The sequence below is a fragment of the Martes martes genome (genome assembly GCF_963455335.1).
Source record: "Martes martes genome assembly, chromosome: 14".
Lineage (NCBI taxonomy): Eukaryota > Metazoa > Chordata > Mammalia > Carnivora > Mustelidae > Martes > Martes martes.
In genome coordinates, this window is record NC_137902.1 from 70,998,218 (window position 1) to 71,012,788 (window position 14,571).

Sequence of the window (14,571 nt, forward strand, 5' to 3'; positions counted from 1 at the left end):
TCTTTCTCTCTCTCTCTCTCATCTATCTTCCTCTAAGTGTTAGAAACGTCTAACAGGGAGGCAAAATGCTTCCTGTGACCTCATGGGTCTTACTATTTAATGGATTTCTAGCTCCTCATCCAAGTCATTAACTTAAAAATTTCCAAATGAAGCAGGTTCACAAAATAGCTCATGCATCAGCTTTCCTGGGAAGTACTCTGTCCTCTGAGGTTAAAAAAAGTGCCCTATGTGGGGCACCTGGGTGACTCAGTTGGTTAAGTGCCCCACTCTTGATTTTGGCTCGGGTCATGGTCTCAGGGTCACAGGATTGAGTTCTGCATCTGACTCCACATTCAGCAGGGGATCTGCTTAGGATTCTCTCTCACCCCCTCCCCCTCTGTCCTTCCTTTGCTTTCTTTCTCAAATAAATAATAAATCTTAAAAAAAAAGAAAGTGCCCCACATTGTTGTTCCAACTGCCCGACGTGCTTAGAATTCAGCTCACAATCTGACGCGAGCCCATATCGTTGGTCCTGTGACAGTCTTTCTCCCCCACAGACTGGTGAGTTCCTTGAGCACAAGAACCATGTCTGTCCACCTCAGAATCTCAGACACCAGGCACCATGCACAGCCCATGCTAAATGCTGAGTCAATTCTTGCAGAGCTATTGAACTGAACAAAATATGGGGCAGGTACAGAGAACCATAACCTTATATCCATTTACTTGACAATAAATTCTGCAGTTTTCTTTTGAACCAACACTGTTGGACTAGGAAATCGGGCAACAAATTCATCAACGTTTGCTGCATTTAGTATATAATTTTCTCTTCATCGTAGACATAGACTTTTCATGAGAAATATTCTTTCCAAAATCTTCAATTCTTTGCAAACCTCTCGATCAGTCTAATGTGGAGGCTCTGGCTTATGACTTTCTTTCCTCCCTCCCCTTCCTCTTCACCTGGCTGACTACTGTTCACTCCTGAGTTTTTTTCAGGGAGAAGACCTGACCCTTGTTAGATAAGATTGAGAGTGTCTGCCAGGCATTTAAGTAAGAAACCTGGTGTCCCTGTCATGACACATGGTTTTGCAAATATCTGTCAAACTGATTTCAGTCCTATAGTCTCAGCTTCATGAGAGCAATCTCCATGTTAATCCTCCCAGTTTCTATGTTTCCAGTGCCTAAAATAAGACGGTGCGTCTCACAGAGAATATATTACCTGAAAATAATTCTCCAAATGAATTACTGCAACCCTATTTCATAAAGTATCACAGATACATTTTCTGAATAGCTAGTGACTCTAATTTAGAAGAAAAATTCCTCAATGTTAAACTGGATACAAAATTCTTAGCTCATGAAAGGTTATAAGCAATTAAAATTGCAAATGTTGTCTTATTTGTAGGTAAATGTATAGAGAACATAATCTCTATAATGCGACTTCTCATTTTTTTTTCAATGTTTTATTTCAGTATCTTCCCACATGAACCTATTGCCAAGGAAATAATGCATGCCCTTCTCTGATAATCTGACATTGTATCAGACTGATTTTTCTTAGGCTGTTAAATAAATTATGTCTTTGTTACTGATCATTATAATTTAACTCTTTTCTTTAAAGATTTATTTTATTTATTTATTTAAGAAAGAGAGAGAGAGAGGGAGAGTGCGTGCACAGGGGGAGAGGCAGAGGGAGAGAGAGAATCTCAAACAGACTCTGCACTGAGCACAGACCGTGATGCAGGGCTCTATCTCATGACACTGAGATCGTGACCTGAGATGAAATCAAGATGGATGCTCAAATGACTGAGCCACTCAGGTGCCCCCGTTTAACTTTTGTGGTAGTAAATTTTTCATTGATTATGTCAAATCTATCAACCCAATTAACATCTCTTTGAGAGTAGAGTCTATGTTTATTTATGTTTGTTTTTAATCTTCATATATTACATACAGAACTTAGTCAATGGTTCAATGATTAGTTGAGGTAAATAATTACCTACTTAAAGTTGAAACATCTATGCAAATTACATGCAGGTTATAATAAATGAGAATTTCACTCAATACATGTTAAATTTACTCCAGGTACTCCCTTGTTTCTAAGCTCTACCCGTATCCTAGATTTTGCTGAATTCTACTTCAAAAAAAAAAGATTGCTATTCTGAAAGCATTATATCCAGCTACTTTCCCTCAAAATGGCAGACTAACATCATCCAAAAAAATTGATGAAACCCCTCACTTCTCCCTGCCATTATTGCTAGCATTTTATACTGTCCACCAAGATGACTGGTACTAACATAAGGGGAATTTCTGGTAGCAGTAACATCTCTAGGACATGAACGTATCAATTATCTATAGGTTGGGACTATTTTCTACAATCCTGAAATATATTAGTATTTCTCTTCTGAGATAACAGGAGATAAATATATATGCAAAATAATTAGATGAAGTGAAAAATATGCTGTTAAATATACAAAGACACATTTTTGTAGGTTGGACAACGCATTAGTTACCACAACCTCGAAGACACTAAAAACCAGAAACCTGAGGGCATCCTTTATGCAGTCCTGGGAGCTTAAAAATGGGTTTCTGTCATGGGGTTCACAGCAAAGAACATTCTGTATTTATGAACTTGCTTTGTGCAGAAAAATAAACTGATTCCTTTTTCCCACGCTACTTACCTGCAGAGGTGTTTCTAGGCTTCACCCATGGACGCAGGTCATGTGTCTAGGGCCTGGCCACCAGCACGCAGGTATGCTTCTGGCACAAGCAGCTCAGGAGCTGGTTGTGACTGTCCTGCGGCGCACCCAAGGCACTGGAAGAGGGTGGCCTGGGAACACACCCAGGATGCATGCTGCCGAAGTGGGTCCCTGTGAACTTAATCTCCCAAAACTTCCAGCTGGCACGTCCTGGAGACTCCATGCAGCCTCCATCTTTATCTGAACAGACCACCATGTGAAGTGGCCCTCATACCTACTCATGAACCACCAAAAGCCAATTCACTTAAACAAGGTGACAGCTGGCAAATAAACAGAAGCCATAACTCTAAGTAATCTATCAGTATAGTGTTAGTGGTAATATTAGTAACCATCATATTATTAATTATTGAATGTACTGTATATACCAGGTATTTTATTGAATACAGTCAATAATACTGTGAAGTAAGGGTTGTTGTTAGTACTTTAGCAGGAGTACCAGAAGACCAGATGTTACTTAAAATCTCACAGCCTTGGGGCACCTGCGGGGGTGGGGGCTCAGTTGGTTAAACATCTGACTCATGATTTGAGCTCAGGTCATGATCTCCTGGGTCCTGGGATGGAGCCCTGGGCTCAGTGTGGAGTCTGCTTCAGACTCTCTCCCCCCCGCCCCGCTACTCCCCCTACCCATTCTCCCTCTCTCTCTCTCAAATAAATAAATCTTTTAAAAAAATGCAGATATTAGAAGATAAGAATATAAAGCTGGAAATCAAAAGTGAAATGTTACCTAAATCATATATCACCTTGATTAGCATACTTCAAAATCCATTTTTGTAGTGTAAAAGAGAGTTTAGCTTTTATATCCATTGCTAATGGATATAAAGTCAATAGCTAGATGATGAAGATAAATATACATATATACATATAAATATATATATAAATATATAAATATATATATATATATATACACATAGTGGATTTTAAATCTATATTCATCCAATCAGGATGATATGGCAGGTTTACTTCACCAGAATCTTTGGTTTTTCTATATTTCATTCTGCCCACTCTATTCTACTTAATATTTTTTACCTTTTTTATAAGGTAAAAATTAATCTGAGTTTGGTCCTTTCTTAATAAATGTGAAACTATATAAAGCTGTGCTTAGTTTCTCAATGTATTTACCATATAACTGGAGCATGTGAGAGATCCTAAGCCAGAGAACAGGCCCAAGGTCACCTAGATGCTTGATACACAAATACTGTGAGATACAAACGTGTATTGTTTTAAGCCACTAGAGTTAGGAATATCTCATTACGCAGTAAGAGATCACTTATACAGTCCTGAAGCCTATGTTTATTTAAAAAATGCTCCATGTTACTCTGAGCTAGAAGATCCACTGACTAATGTTTAGCAAATGCAGGTGTATGTGTATTCTGAGTTCTCTAAAAAAACTTTCCTTTTTTGTATTTCCTGAGCCTTCTATACAGAGCCCTCAGTGTATTCTGGAAGTTAAAGCAGGCAACAGTCTACTATAAAATCTCCCAAGATCATTTTAATCTGTTCGGAGTTTTGCAGTGTTTTGAGACCAACTCCATGGGATCAACCTTCGCTCACTTCTCCCATTGCTCTTCCATGGCTGACAATTCCTCATCTTATCACTCTTCTGCACAGTGACTCAAAGACCCCATTCTTCACACTTCCCCACGCTCTACCTGCTTTCCAATGTGATAATAACGGTGCAAAAACTCCCTCAGCCACCCACATCTTCTGCCCAAGTCTATTTTTGTCTTTAGTGCCAATCATTTCTATCAGATCATATTAATTTCATTCATATTTTACTTCCCTTTATTATTTACAGGATTCATTTATGGATTCAAAGAACACAGGCAGAGGCATATTCCCTTCTTCTCATTCCACAGAATTAATTATTTCTTTTCACAAACTTGAAGTCTTTATTTATGGTTTACTTGTTTGGGAAAATAATATTGTATTCTGGATAATGTTATTATAGAAAATGGTATTATTTTCCTAATATTAAACTACCATGACATTTCCTTTAGCTCCCAGCTAGATGAGTGAATAACTGCAATGTAATTTATATTGCCTTAGTCTTCGCAATCTCTGAAAATTCCAATCTTTGCAATCTTAGACATTTATGTCTTATTAAACCCAGCCAACCTGCTGCCAACGCAAGGCTGATCTGAAATACATCATCTTGGATGTACACTTGCCAGAGTCTAGACCTAGGATAATCATCTTTATGACAACTATAAATGCCACTATGTCTTTTGATGGTCAAGTCACTACAGTGAGAGAAATGTTTTCCTTGACCCTCTCTGGGTCCCTGGCTTGATCTGAAGAGTAAACTGATAAAGACAGATTAATAGCAGCAAAGCACACAATTTATTACATCTAAGTCTTAATGTAGATATAGGAGCCTTCTTAAGGAAACAAAAACTCCCCAAAACAGACCTGAGGGTTTCACGCGTGGTCCAATGAAGAGTGCCTAGTCACAGGCATACGAAGGTGTTGTAAACACCTGGGGGGAAGGGGAGACACAGGAAGGGCTGTTTCTTAGCACTCTTCTTCTTTTGTCAGCAGAGACAATGATGCTCCTCTCCTCTAGCTCTAAGGGGACACCTCTCACACCAGGCTACTATGACCAATTTCAAAGAAGTAACTTTCCTGATTCTCCCATTTCCTCAAACTCCTTCAGCTCAGCTCAAAATAGTCCGTATGCCAAAGTGCCAAATTTTGGGGTGTCATGCCCAGAATCCTAACATCAAGGTGTCAAGGCAGGTCTAATTCCTGGTCTGTTCTTGTGTGCCTCCTTCTGTCTTATTGATTCTTAATTCATGTACCAGGAGGGGCAGGTGCTTCTGGGCATTCCTATAAGACATTTGTTCTAAAGTAAGTTACAGTGGGATGTTGGCATTCACCTGCATTTACTTATTATTTAAGTAAAATGAAGCCTGAACGAAAGACAAACAGAGAAACAGAGAGGAGGGAGGGAGAGAGAGAGAGGTCAGAAGGAGAGGGAGCTGGCGTGTGCCTAATTCTAAGTGCAGAGAGGGTAAGGAGCCAGGGGAGCAGTGCATACAGAGCAAAGATTGAGGAGATGGAGGAGGGTGGTTGTTCCAGAATTTGAAAGAACGGGGTGACTCTGAAGAAGCCCAGAGAGCCTCTCATGCATATTCTGCTTCCCCGCAGCCCAGCCTTCACTTCCCGCAACAACCCTGCATGGCTCCCAGCCTGCACAGGTCACCTCTAGGATTCCAGCAGAGTCAGCAGCCCTCAAGCCTTCCGGCAATTCTCCTGTCAGCAGAAACACAGAGGGAACTTGAGAACAGGCCCTTTCTTCCAACAGCCTTCTGAATGACTTACTGCCAGAGGAAACAGTGGTCCTGACCTCTCCTCGAGCGTCCACTGACGGTCTGTGCAGAACACTTTCATGTACACTGACAAGAAATACAGGGATAGGAAAGAAACAGTGTGCCCTGTTTGACCTTGAAATCTAGGAGGAGGCTATATTAAGCATATTTCTGTTTCCCATACTGCACAGGCATAACTATCCGATTTCTGGACAAAATCACAGGCTGCAGAAATGAAACACCTTTAGAAATCACCGACTATCGCATTCTAATTTATATGTGTGGAGCTGGAAAGCTCACAAGGAATCGAGATAAAGCAGCAGCAGGAGCCATCCTGTAGGCCGTACTGGGTGCTGCTCGGAGCCTTCAATCTGGACAAGCTAGGATCTAAACCCCAGCTCTACTTGTCATGGTTACTTCACCCTCTGAAAATCATCTCTGCCACCTGTGAACAGGTTCGTGTCACTCTGCACTTCTGGAATGTGTGACTTCAGTGAGACACCACTTGCAGAGCTTAGTGCAGACTGACTCATCGCCAACATCAAACACACACTGATGGCCACCAGCTCTGACTGTCACATCCTGACTGTTCTCAGGGAAGCACGGAGTCTCTTGATAGGCGGAAATGTTTTCTAGGCAATTATCTATTGAATACATGAAAGGAATGGGTCCATCTCCCTTACGGGCCTCCATCAAATTGTTAGCCAGTTCTATAAACTGAGCGTCTCAGGGCTCCAACTACTGCCTCCCGCAGTGCACTTGCCAAACAAAACCCACAACAGCTAACTAAATCTCAATGTATCGGAAATTCAAATTAAACTGGGTGTCTTAAATTCTGACTGCTAAATCTAGATGCTCCCATGGTCTAAAACAGTCAAAGTTGACCTTCCAAAGTTCTCCCATTGCTATAAAAGCACAGACAACTTCATTCAAGTACCAGTCAAAGGCCTATTTGGGTAAAACTCTGCAGTATTATCTTGGGTATATTTACTCAACAGTTGATTATCTGAATTAGTTTAGACACACCAAAACTTAGACTTCCAGGAGTAAGCGTATCCTTCAGCTACAAATCTCACGTATCAGTATCAGTAACTTTCTTTCTGAAATTCCACAATGTGATTCACAAGGGAATTCGAGCTCATAAAATCATTTTTATCCCCTCCCCTTTAGCTGGAAAGGCAGATAAGAACTTTTAAAAATAAGAGAATTAAGGCTCCCTGTTGAAAATAGGGAAATTTCCCTTCTTTTTTCTTAGAGTATTTAGTTTTAATTGTGGTTTTCATTTTAAGTTCCTCGTCTCTTTGAAATGTAGGTAAATCTTTTTTCAAGTTAACATTTAAGACCAACAAATGTCTTTATCAAGGACCTAGTAACCATCTCCTCCAAATGCAGGTATCAGATAGTGCTGTTCTTTCCCAGTTTCAGGGTGGGGGTGTTGGGAAGAGGGAAAGCCCGTCTTCAGGCAATGCCTTGCTCAAAACTGCCTCTTGTCATAAAGATATGACAAGTTTATTTTTCTTTTGCATAAAGCCAATTAGCAAACACAGATGGTCACCTCAATTACCTGGTGAATTTCGGATGAACCATGTGTGACAAATGGTGCTGTCAAGTTCTCATACTTGATTGCTAGTTACTGTTTATCTTGGGAACATGCATGTAACAGGTTGTGTCTGCTTCATTTTCCTTTATAAAAGCCTGAGATGTCTTCTGTCTTCACAGTCTTCTAGTGGATCACCTGTGATACTCATCACATTCGGGCTTAAGGCTTATTCAATACTAGCTTTCCTACCCTTGTGGAGAGGTTTTCTAGTTGAGAAGATATTTTGTATTAAATTCTATTTTGCTCATATTATTTAAATCCAAGTCATGGTGAATGCCAACAGGTTGCTTTGGTTTACTGTATTTCTTTTTGGTACAAAAGTCGAAGCAAATACAGCCTGTGAAATTCATTTTTTAAATGAATAAATCAAAATGAGTTTTTCAAAAATTAATGCTAATTTTTTGTGCAGCCTAGTGTCTGTCTATAGCTTAATATTCTGCCCCTTTACTTTCGCATCTTTGTTTAGGAATATAATCGCCTTGCAAAAAAAAAAAGGGGGGGGAAGGTTAGATATAAAGTACATTTTCCTCCACAAGAAACTCTTGTTTCTATAAAGACAAGCAAAACTCATTACAAGTAATGAGGAAAATGAAAAAAAACAAGACTTATTAAAGTTTCTGGACATTTAGAAATAAAATTGATTTACTAAAGTTCATCTTCACATCTAAAATAGGGACAACCTTGTCGATAGAGGCATGTAAATATATACTATTGATATTCTTTTTTTTAATACTATTGATATTCTTAAAGGCAGTTTCAATAATGGTATGTTATACTGAGAAGAGAAATACAAAGCAATTCCAACAGATTTTGTTCAGAATCTTTCAGCCTAATTTTTGTTCCTATCATTTGCTAATGACAAAATGTCAAGTGGGTGGAAATTTGTACCATAAACTGGTAAGTTCTTCAGAAACTTTTCATACTGTCATAAGGTCTGTAATAATAATATACTTCCACCTGCCAATATGTGCTTCTTTCTATCTTCAGTAACAAAGGAAGGAAAAAAAAAAAAACAACTTGTTTCATCCCTTTCTCATCCAGGCCACAACAGCTGACACAGAAAATTTTCCTCCACTAGCCTATATTTAATTGGCCCACCATATCAAACAGTATCACCTAAAATGCAACACAGCAACTGGCAAGAGTGTGAAGCTAAAGATAGGGCATAATTCATCCCCTATCATAACATCATAACAGTTAAAAATTTTGTTTTGTAAATGTTAACTTTTCTTTCAAGGGAAGGGTGTCAAACTATTTCTATACATGAGATATATATTATACACACACACACACACACACACACACATATATGGTCATATATATGATATATATCTCAAACTAAATATATATACTTCTTCTAGAAATGAACGCTATGTGATTTTGCTTATTAACCTTTCATTTTATAAAAGGGTGAAATCAATAATCTATTTATTCAGCCAACTGAAAGGCACTTTCAAACAATTTCATGTGAGATTGAATTTTTATAGCTTTTTTTCATCCTACAAGTTCTAACAAAAATAATATCTTCTCAATTGCTAGACAAATATAAAATGTCAAACCTTGGCAGCCTTTCAAATACATGAAATAAAATCTCCTACCTACGGGTGAATAATTGTCTTACTAAAAATATTGCTTTCTTCAAAACCATCAGGCAGCTTTTAGGGCAGTGGATTACTGGCATGATCTAAAGCTGTAAATGAATGAGCTTCTGTTTTTAAACATTTTGCAATGCTGACCTGAGAGTCATGACCATTTCAAGTCTTGTTATAAGTCTGTTATTGGCCACTGACATAGAAACAGTGATAGAAACTTTTATTTATTCATGCTCCTATGGATGGTGTCCAAAGACACCTAAAGGGCTGAACATATAAAACATGAAATAATCAAACCAACTATTAGTTGTCCTCAAGTAATCTGTTGAAAACTCATAGAAATCTTTTTTTATGACTAGGCCAAATTTCTCCTTTAAAGGTCAGGTAATTTCTGTGACCTTTTTTATAATAAAAACAGTAATATTAATATTAAGCCCACTGTCCACAGCCAACTGGGAAATCCAAACTATATATGCTCCAGATTGTCCACACCATGAAGTCCTTTTCTTAACAGAGATGCTAACTTTGAAACAGATTAATACATTCAACTGTCAATTCAAACAATCGAAGTAAAGAGGTAATGTCTTTAGAATGAGAAATACCAGTGTAGCCCCTCAAAGATGGACACTTTAATATACTTCTGATTCTGTTATTTAACCTTGTATCTTCTCTGCTTTTTAAGTTCGTTTTCATTCCTTTATAGGTCAACCTAGTAAAATTAAATAATATGCTTAAAATGTTATTTTGCTATCTAGCTTAGGCAAAATCATTTCTGGCTATTAAATAGTATTTTTATTACTTTCTTTGAGAGCTACAATACAATCCCCAGTTTCTATCAATTTTACATTTATTTTTTACAGTGTTAAGGCTGACAACATATACATTTTTTGTAAACAAAAATATGTGCCACATATTTTGAGTAAAAATTGACTTGAAAGTTTAAAACTAATAAACAGGTTACATTAACATAGCTCTATAAATTTACTGATTAATTGTTAAGTGTCAAAATGTTTGCTAGCATTGTATGATCTTTTCTAAGGGCCTATGTTCAGGAAAGCTACACTATTTGAAGGAAATTGCTCTTGGCTAAAAAGTCAAGTGGATCTTATTTTCTACAACTTATCAGTTTTATTTTCTTCTCACTTGGATCATGACTTGACTGCAAATTTTCCCTCCTTCCTTGTCTCCAATGACCTTTCTTTTTTTTCCTGGCTGATAAAAACAAAATACAAATTATCAAATTCTTTGCATTATCACATCCTTTAATGTATTTATTGCCCTAAATCTCTTTTTTTCCCAATCTTTTGATCATAGTTGATCAGCTATACACTATAATCCCCTAACAAGCTGATGATTTCCATTTACTTCACTGCTGAATCCGAGCCACTGCTTCCTACCACCTACTGCTTTCCACCTTGCATTTCTGGAATTCATTCTCTGTTATGTCCTCAGAAAATATGTACATGAGTTACACATTCTGAATCCTTGAGGTTCTTTGCTATGGCTTCATATTTGATTGATATTTTTATAAATAAATGATTTTAGGCTTAAAATTATTTTCTGATGGACCTCTGAAGGACTTTCCAACACTAAATTCTGGCATCCTATGTTGTGGGCTATCTTTTCTTTCTGGGTGATTTTTTTTTCCCCAAGTTTTTCAGAATTATTTTGTTTCTCCTTAGAGTTTGAAAACTTTATCATCCTGAATCTAGACCTGGATTTTTTTAAACTCCCTTTTCAATCTAAAATTGCATGCCCTTCTTCAGATCTAGGAAATGCCTTATTATTTATTTGAGTAAGTCTTCTCTTTGATTTTCTTTGTTCTTTCAGGGACAAAAGAACTGGGAGAGTCATACCTCCAGGGTAGACCTCTTGAATTTCTCTCTTTTTCTCATCATTTTCAACTCTTTGTGTTTTACATTAATGTTCCAGAAAGTTCCCTGGACTTTAGATTTCAACTTATGTAACTGTTAAAAAACAAAATTCAACCAAGTGACTTTGAAGATCTGACTCATGCAGCATCCCATGTAGTAAGTAGAAGTGGGCTGGTAGAAGCTGTACAAAACAGGAGGTTTTTATAGGAAGGAGGGTGGGGCAAGAAAGTTACTGGCAAAAGATAAGAATTGTTCCAGGGGAGGTCATTTTCCCCAAGAGGGTAACATCAGGGGATGTTTCATGCAGACGACCTCACCTTCCTTTTGGAAGCCTGGAAACAGTCTATAGGGCAGGTTACTTCCTTGGCAGTTGATGAGAAACTTTCTAACTGACCTATTGATGCCATTTCTGGAGGAGGCTGAACCTGCAGTCAGATCAGGGACTGAGCCCCAGTCTGCCAACTCAAGACTAAGTGATATAATTTTGGGCCTGTGGTTTTCTTTTCACTACAAGTATTTAAACATTAGCAACTGTATTTTTAAGTCAAGAGACACTATGTGTTATTTGATTATTTCTTTTTCTTACCATATTATGCTTTTTTATGAATACATTATCTTCCTGAATAATTCTGAGGGTAGGAAATGTTTTTTTTTTCTCTATCTTGCATTATATATTCTCTAAGGTAAGTTACTTTGTTTAACTTCCATCTTTTTCAACTACCTGAAGATCTTAAATTGTTTTCGTGCTCAAAAGTGAAACAATCAAAAAAGATGACTCAAGGTATCTGTATTTCATTCACTGTGATGTAAGGAGCTGTATGTGGTGCATCTCTTCCCTGACTGAAAATGCTAAAGAGAATTTCCAAATACAATGGGAGGGGCTTGTGACTGGTGGGCTGCCTCGGGCGAAAGATCAGGAAGCTGGCCGAGGAGGGCCTGGGTGGCTCAGTTGGTTAAGTGCCGGACTCTTGATTATGGCTCACATAGTGGTATCAGGGTCCTGGTATGGAGCCCCACCTCCTGCTCTGCATTCAATGGGGAGTGTGCTTGAGATTCCCTCTCCCTCTCTTTTGCCCCCCGCCTCATCCTTCCCTTTGCTCCTTCGTTTACTCTCTCAAAAAATAAAATGAAATCTTAAAAAAAAAAAAGAAAGAAAGAAAAAAGAAAGCCAGCTGACAAGTCCCCCGCCCCAACCTCAGGCATCACTAGAGAAGCTCTTTATTCTGGGGTACCAACATCTACCCTAAGATCCCTAGCTCATCCATCATAGTTATTTAGTGAGAAAACCCCTGGTTCCTTTTAGTTTGTCTCCATTTGTTCTGGTTATTTTGTTTTTAAGGTAATGTAAAGTCAGGCTGCATGAAAAAGGAGGGAAAAAGAAAATAAATAAAGTGGCTGAATGCACAACCATTCTGTACACAGAGGTCCACTTTCTTCTCCCAGTTTTGAGTCACACTTCTCATTTCTGCTCTTTGCATCAATATACACCAAGCCTAGATCTTTCTGGGATTTCAGAGTAGATGCGCTTCCATGCAGCATTTTCACACATAATTTCCTTGATTTCATCTACAAACTTGTCATCACATGATTTTCGGATTTCAGAAAATGTTGCTGACGTCATTCTCCAGCACAGAACTCCCTTCTTTCTTTTTTTATCAGAATTTTGTATTCATCCCAAAGGGGTCTTCAATGTATTAACTCAACCTACTCCCTTTAGAAAACTAATTAACATCTGAATAGCCAATGTTTATGTGTTAAAGTGGGACCAACCAACCAGCTAACGTTTTGTTAACACTGTTACTGGAATATGTGAATAGGCAAGAGGTCACACATAGAATTAACTCCAGAAATTGAGTTGTTCCTCAGAGGTTATTAATTCATATATTTAGTCAACGAATATTTTGAGCACCTGTTATTATATAGCACACATTGTTTAAAATCTTAGAAAGTGAGCAGTATAAAAGAGACAAAAATTTTAGGGTGCCTTAATACCTTTAATCAAATAACACTGAATTAACATAACTATGAAGGGCATCCTGAAATGGGGGGGGGGGAACCACATAAGCACAGCTTATGGGGTACATAGAGAAACAGAGGAATTGGCCTAAGATAGTTTCTTCCTAACAAAGACTACAGGAGGAAAAAATTCTAGGGTTGTTTATACACAAACACGCACCACAGAGACAAATCATAGAAGAGTCAGGCTGATCCTTCACTCTCTAAGAGGAGCTCTGGCAAGATAACCCAGGTTCCCTGAGCACAGAAGGCTACTCACCATACTAACAGAATTCTACACTTTAGAAAGAAAATCACATCATGTTTCACTGCTGAGTTTCACAGTCTGCACTGAGACAGCCATGGGCAGAGACTGGTTCCAGCACTTTCCTGCTTCCTGCTTCGTAACACCAGGTAAATTTCAGAGGCTCTCTAAGCCTGAATTTCAAATATAAAGTTAATAACATTATATACCTCAGGGTTTATTTTGAAATTGAAAGAAACAATGCATGTAAAGGTTAGTCACATAGCAAATGTTTAGTGAATGCCATATGATAGTACAATGTCATTGTGCCTCATTTTTTTCCCAAAGAATATGCTATATTCAACTCTCTTACATTTAAATTTAGAGAACTGTAGTGACATCCTCTTCATTTAAGGAGAATCTCCACTTTAATATAACTTAATATAAGGAAATTATTTGATTTCACTGTGCTGAGTTCTGCTCCTTAGGCCTGGGAACCCACAGTACGCAATTTCTCACACAAACCTGAAGTTTTATTTATTTGTCCCTTTTCTCTTTTTATCCAAAACTATCTACTTGAATTAGGAGTGTCATTGAAATCTTATGCGTACAGCTCAGGAAAGTGTATTTTCCTAACAGCTTAGTAATTAACTTCATATGCTATCAGGAGGAAAAAAGGGTCTCTCCATAGTGGCAATAAGTCTGAATGAATATAATCTGCAAAGCAAGACTTAAAGAAAGAAAGAAAGAAAGAGAAAGTTAGTTTTGTGTCAGAGAAGACAGTAAGGCTGTGTTTGGTTACCAACCAAAAAAATTCTCAGTGAATTATATGACAGGTGCACTGTGGGTCCGCTGGACATCTGCTTCATACTGTCTTCACTCCAAGATCCAGTCAGTTAAAACAGACTCTTTTGGAAATACAGCTGATCGTCCAGACAGGAAGGAACGGGGACCATGGGTCTAGGTGCTGACTCTCAAAATTTCTCCCCAAAAGTGACACATGTTGCCCAAATTCTTATTCCATAGGCCAAAGTCACTTGGCCAAGATTAATATTAACAGGGATGAAGCAGAATTTTTCCCCAGAGAATAAAAGCAAATATTTGTGAATAATACTATAGTTTGCTGCACTGGATGAAATGAAAGTTTCTTAAAGGCATACCTCAGCTTCCCTGTGTACATCCTATTTCCTACATGCATTATGTATTTTATCCTTACAATAATTCTGTGGAAC